This window comes from Crocodylus siamensis, chromosome 5, assembly GCF_052110815.1.
Source record: "Crocodylus siamensis isolate JL-2025a chromosome 5, ASM5211081v1, whole genome shotgun sequence".
NCBI classification, from domain to species: Eukaryota; Metazoa; Chordata; order Crocodylia; family Crocodylidae; genus Crocodylus; species Crocodylus siamensis.
The window spans coordinates 185,788,085-185,794,704 of record NC_143399.1 but is presented as its reverse complement, the minus strand read 5'-3'; positions in this window follow the sequence as shown (position 1 = coordinate 185,794,704).

Sequence of the window (6,620 nt, the reverse complement as noted above, 5' to 3'; positions counted from 1 at the left end):
TGTGTTTTACATTGCTCTGTGGATGTTAAAAAGACTTAAACTAAAGATACTGCTGTAATTTGGAATGGAGATTATATGGTGGGGTAGTTATCTCAGTTCTGTCCACAGAGCATGTAATTTCCTTCCCCTTATGTACCTGCTGCAATGGCACCATCCTGGTAAAAAACAGGACATATCTTCCTTTGCCTGCTGCGGACATGTGTTACCTTAGGTTAACATTGTCCAAAGTAAGAAAAGCCATCTAAAATGTACTGGTATCTCTTAGCCTGTCTCCTTTATACTCTATGTTTATCAAGCTTTACCTCATGGACAACCTGCAGAGACACATTTCTACTTGCTCATCTATCTGCTACACCCTATAAAGATAGCTCAAGTGATGACATTTTCAAAGAACTATTGTGCACATCCCAAGAGAGGAATAAAAGGTCAGAGGAAGTGTGGTGGGACATTTCTTAAAAGAATGATAAAAAGAAGAAAAAGAAAAGGACAAGGAAATAACTAAGCCCTTACAGACACCACTGCTGTGGATATTGAAGAGGCAAACAACCCTCCTAGAGACCTTCACCTGCTAGGGACAGGCTTTTTTGCCACACCTATGCCCCAAGATGCAGCCAAGAGTTTTCAGGTCTCTATGGACAGAAATGTGTGACTTTAAAGGACAAGTTGGTTTACACTCTGCATTTTTATTTATTTTTTGGGCTTCAAATGAGACCTGTATTTGCATCCTATTTTGCATGCATGCTTCATCATTTAATACTTTAATAGTAATTTATTAGAATTAATTTAAGTGTTTGTATTTATAATTCAGCCTCCTGGACAAACTAATAAAAAACCTACCTCATTTTACTTGTTCATTAAACAATTCATTTTAACATCCATCTTCACTGACACTTCCTGTAAGTTATAATAAAATCCAAATATGGACTATATTAAAATCCCTGTATAACATATACTAAAATCGCCAAGCAAATTATCTTGATCAACTGTCTGCACTACAGCATGTACACATGCAGGTATAGTGACCATGATTAAAATTTCTTATAAAAACATACACATTGTTCCCAGGGAGTACCAAGTTCCAAGTAGGAACAAAATATATCCCTGGGTCTATGCCCCTGAGCAGTGGCAGCATTTCATGGAGGCTGCCTTTCTGCATGTTCAAAACCCTCAACAAATCTGTCCACCTTCTCTTGGTGTCTGTTGGCAAGGTTTTCTCCCTTGGTCTCACGAAGGTTGGACAAAACACAGCAAGAATCATACAGTTCTCTTCAAGTTCCTCTATCTGCTTTTCAGCCTCCTGCGTACATATTCCACTGCTATTCTGCAACCATTCAGCATTAAACAGCTTCTTTCTTTTATCTAACTATCCCATAAGGACTTGTCTACACCATTCCAGGGGCAAATCCCAGTGAGGACAGGACTGAGCATGCTTCACTCAAGGCCTCACCACGTGTGCTTGCAGACCTGCTCCTGGAGATGTATCCACAGACCTGCTCCAAACTTGAAGATGCATCAGTGAAGGTTTGTCCTACTATGCCTCCTCTTGAATCCTCAGTCTTCAGTATGCCTAGGGTGGACTTCTGAGTCTGAAGAATAGCAGTGGGTAGAGCCTATGCAGTGTGTATTCAGCTCCATCCTCACTGGACCCACTGCTGCCACAGCATAGATAAGCCCTGTAAACGTTGGAGAGGAAAGTGGAGGGAAAGTGGAATGTTTCCCAAAATGACCTGAGTAAGTCCAACAAGGCCCTAGAAACACCAGGAAAGGAACAATTCAGAGTTTCTAAAGAGCCTGGCAATGCAGTCCTACTCAAACCACCCCATGTTGCTACTGGTAATCGACCAATCCTTGCAGTACCAGTCTGAAAAAATATGCCTTTCTGTTGAAGAACTTGAGACCAGGCATGAACATGAAAGAACAGGCATGTGGTTCTCCTCAAAGTCCCCAGAATAGAATTAGAAAGCATCTAGACAGCATCTTTTTATGGCAATGTATTATAACAGCTCTGTTGACTGCTTTTCCAACATTAAACCAGTTGGCTACTGCCCAGTAGCAAGCAGTGGTGATGAGCTTCCAGATGACAATTGCAGTCTGCTTTTCCATCTTGAGGGTTACTCTCAAGTAGGTGTTCTGCTCCAGCAGCTCTGGTGCCATCTCTGCATGGATTTGTAGGAAAATGGCTTTTGACATCCTAAGCTTCTGAACAGCATAGGCCTACAGCATCATCCTACATCACTGGTCACTCCCGGATGGCTGAGCCCAAAAGCTTCACTCCACTGAGTGAAGCAGCTCAAGGAGGAATGGGCTTGATTTCAGTTTCCTACTCCTCAGGTACCCTTTTTACCCCAGTTCTGAGGTCAGTATGAATACATACATTCTTGCAACATCCTGTTTATACTGATCATTGTGAGGATCACAGCTGCTGCTAGTGCTTTCTCTAGGCTGCTGAACAGCACATTGAAAATTGTACTGGCTTAGGAGGAAAGGTGGATGACATGATAAAACAAGGAAATCATGGGGACAATTAATTGGATCCCAAACCCTAGGTTTCTACTAACTTCCACTAGAGGTTCCACGCTGCACAGAATGCACAGAGCACAGCAGCAAAAAATATACCGTGGGATTTCTGACCAGGATGCTAAGCGCTTATTTCAGAACATTGCTATATCATGTGGGCACAATGGTACCAGGCACAAATACCTTAATTGCAGGATAATACTGTTGTGTGTACACACTTGCACAATAGTGTGGTCAGATCACTTAATGGGGAAGCACAACATCTCCCACAAGCATAAAGTAGGCAGGGTAGATGTGGAAGAACAAGTGAAAGTAGCAGGAAAAAAAGGCAAATATAAAACAGAGAAAAATAAAATCGTGGGCTACTTAGTGGCCTCCAAAATACCCTTTATTCCTTATCTTACATGCAAGAAGAAATGCAGTATAAGGTTTTCTCTGAAATTAGGCTTCTGTTTGAAACTGCAACAGTTTTTCACTTGGCTTCAAGGGGGAAAGGTAGGATCAGGATATCTAAATGCTGACAGCATTACAGAGATTAAATTTTGTCCCTTTGAAGAATGTTCTAATAAAATGGACCCGAGAAAACTGCCCGAATGAAAGGCAGTAATTGAAATGTTAAACTTGCTTTCTCTGTGATTGACACAACATTCTGCTTATTTGTTTTTCAAATATTGGAAAAGTCCAATAATGGAAGTTTTAAAATTGAAAAACTGCAACTCACTTAGCAGAAACGCTGTTGTCCAGGCAGGAAACAAAATTGATTTTTCTGGACTTAGTAAAAGCTTTACCAGCAAATAAATCACATGCCATCTTCAGCCTAAATATTTTCATTCTGGAAACTCATGAGGTGACCCAAATACACAAGTGATTCTATTTCACTTATCACTGGCTTAAACAGTTTTAAAAAGCAGTATGGGATGGATTGTCCAAAAGGGCAATCAAATTGTTAGACCTTATAATGCCCAAAGAATCAGGAATGAATTGAAATTATTGAAGAATCATAAATTGGATCTGTATAAACCATATAAGTTAGTATAAACAAACTCCCTCTGGCCAAAATGTTTGTAAGCCACAAAGGTACTAGAATTATTAGGGAAGCAAAAAAGCTGTACTTTGAGGCACAAGGAAATACTTAGTGAAACATGGGCATCCTTGAAAGAGATTTGGGAAAAACAAACAGAAACTTCATCCTCTTGCTTTTTTCAGTACCTTGATTTGTTCTGAAAAATGCTCAGCAGAAAATACAATGGCACCAATTGATTGTCATGGAATGCAGAGATTTGCGTCTCCATGGCACTGCTGAGAATGTGAACCAGCTTTTGGGTATCACTGTACTCTTCCTACAGTCCTTCCCTGAAGAGTACAGCAGTACCCAAAAGCTTGTCTAAATCTATCCCAACCATTCAGTTGGTCCAGTAAAAGATACTGCTCACGAAAACTTGCCTATCACATATTTCCTGGACCATTCCTTCCATGCTACCATTATCATATGACTGCTCTGAGCAGTGATCTCAGACCTATTATAGGATATAAATATCCACATCTGAGTGGAGCTAATGGACAACCTGAAGCCTGTTTACATTTGGGATGACATTTCCGATTTGCACTGGTGGAACATACTCAGTTTTTGATCAGTGGTAGCAACTGCTAATTTTACATGCAGCTAATGCCTTTGGGGAGGGACCAACTGCTGAATAGGCACAAAACCTGAAACAACCTTTGCTTGCTTAAAAAGACCTTTGTAGATAGATCTTGCTGGTCTGGGGTGAGGCCCTTTGGCTGAGGTAGTGTGAGCAAGCTGCGCTACCCATATCCATTCCAGTTCAGGGACGGAACAGAACGCTGCAGTCTCCCTGGCTGTCAGTCTGGCAACTTTGAGGTATAAATTAGTATTAGACCCAATTCAGGAAGCCGTCCCTATTTAGGAAAGCACTTCAGTATATTCTTGAATTGAAGCATCCAAGAAAAAAATAGAGAACAAACCAGAAAAAAAGCAGCTGGCGCATTGTTGGGTTCAATCTAGGCTAGACCAATTCAACTCTATAACTACGCAGTATGCCCATTTGCACTAATATGGTTAGGAACCAGCTTAAACAAAAACCCTAGGTTACTACCAGTACACTCCCAGACTTGAGGTGCTCAGATCTGGATCAGACCCTTCTATCTTTTGGGGAAGTTCCAATCCAATTCAGACCTGTATCTGGACTCTGCAGCCCAGTACTATCTTTAATATGGCAAACATGTGTCCTCCTGTAGCACAGAGTATAAACTTCCAGTGTGAGTGAACAGGCCAGGGTGCAGAGACTGAAATATATCCGGATCCTGGGATGTTGCCAGATTTTAAGACAGACAGAGAAATGTTAACATCTATATTTTCCATTGCTTCTCTACAGTAATATATTGAACAATATAGCAGAGTTAATAGCTTTTTCTTCCTATGCCTAACTACCCCAGGGGTTGAATAAGAAAGCCCAAGGTCTTTTAAAAGTAGGTGTGAAAAACTCAAGGGCAAGTGTGGAATTTTAGAAAAGAGCCAGGGCCCCTGTCCACCTTCAGAAGAGCAGAACTAGAGGGAGATCTGCCTGCCAAAGCAACCACCACCACTTTATTTATGAGTTCCTGGAGACTATCCAGTGTAATTATGGGCCTGAACTCCGGATCAGATTCACTTGACATATGAGAAAGTCTATGGAAAAACAGTAATAATAAACTGATAATAACCATTGGTCTCATAAGCAACCAAAAATAAGGAAAATATGGAGGGCAGGTGGAAAAAGAAAAATGGCTATATCCCAAAATGATCCTCTGATTGTCTGGATATGTTTTCAATATGTATCTATTTGCCATTAAAAAGGGAGTTATACAAAGAATTCTGGAATAAGTTCTGAAACATTTCAGTGCTCTGGCAATTACAGCCTAGGAAAAACTGAAAACTAAGGGGTACAAAGAATTAGAAATGGGTCAGGGAAGCAGGGTCTTTTGGGTGGAGTAGACAGTTGGTTCCCACATGGCACCTACCCAAGAAAATTAATTGCCCAAATAATATTTCCAGGAAGCTGCTGGCTTTTGAAGAGGCAGCCCATGGGAGAAGGACGGCATGACTTATTTTAAAATTCATAAGTTGAACAAAAATATGCTTTTTAAAAACTTTGGGTCTTGGATTCTGCTAGCTCATGTAATAGACCAGACATGCATGGATATCAGGATAAAATCTATGGTTAAAACATCTGCTGTCCTAGCTTAGGGTTTATATCACAGAATCAAATCCTGCTCTTCTGACTGCCACAAATATTCTCACTGATTATTTTTAGTCAGATAAACAGGAACGGTCCTTTGCTGCCCTGTTTTCATACAGATTTCCATTTCCTGCTGTCATTTATTTCCATTTGCTACTGTTCATTTTGCTGTTGATGATAAGGATATTGTGCCCTCAGTTGATATACACTATATGATTTTAGAAAAAATACACACTTTTTTTCCTGCAAAGAATTCTGGAATACAATCTGAAACATTTCAGTATTGAGGCAATTACAGCACTGGAAAAACTGAAAACCAAGGCACTTTCAGTTTGTCTTTTTCAGAATATGGAATTTTTTCATGATTATCTGTTAATCTTTGTCCTGCAATGTCACAATAGAATCAGTGACACATACAAGTCGTGTACATGTTTTAAAAATCAAGTATGTTGCAAAAAACCATGTATTTCCAAAATTGCCCTTATGTTCCCCTCCCCCAAAAACGTACCATATATGCACACAAAAATACACACAAACCCCATTGCACTATATCTAGCATTCTGCAAATGCAGTAAGTAAATCCTTGGTGCATCTAAATATAGCTACAAGAACTTCTCCACTACCATTATCTTCTATCCACTCTTATGCAGATTCCAGAGTTACATGAGCAAAGCCATAGCAGCATTGCATGACTGAAGCAAAATATGGACATGGGTTCCCTTCCTCCTCTCCACATCTTCCTGTGGAAGGGAGTGTGTGTGCCCACAAATCTAGACTGGGAGTTGGGAAATGAACAAGCAGAGAGTTGTTCCAGGGCAGGCAAGGAGCCAGGGCCTCAGGGCGCAATACAGAAACAAAGGGTCTCTG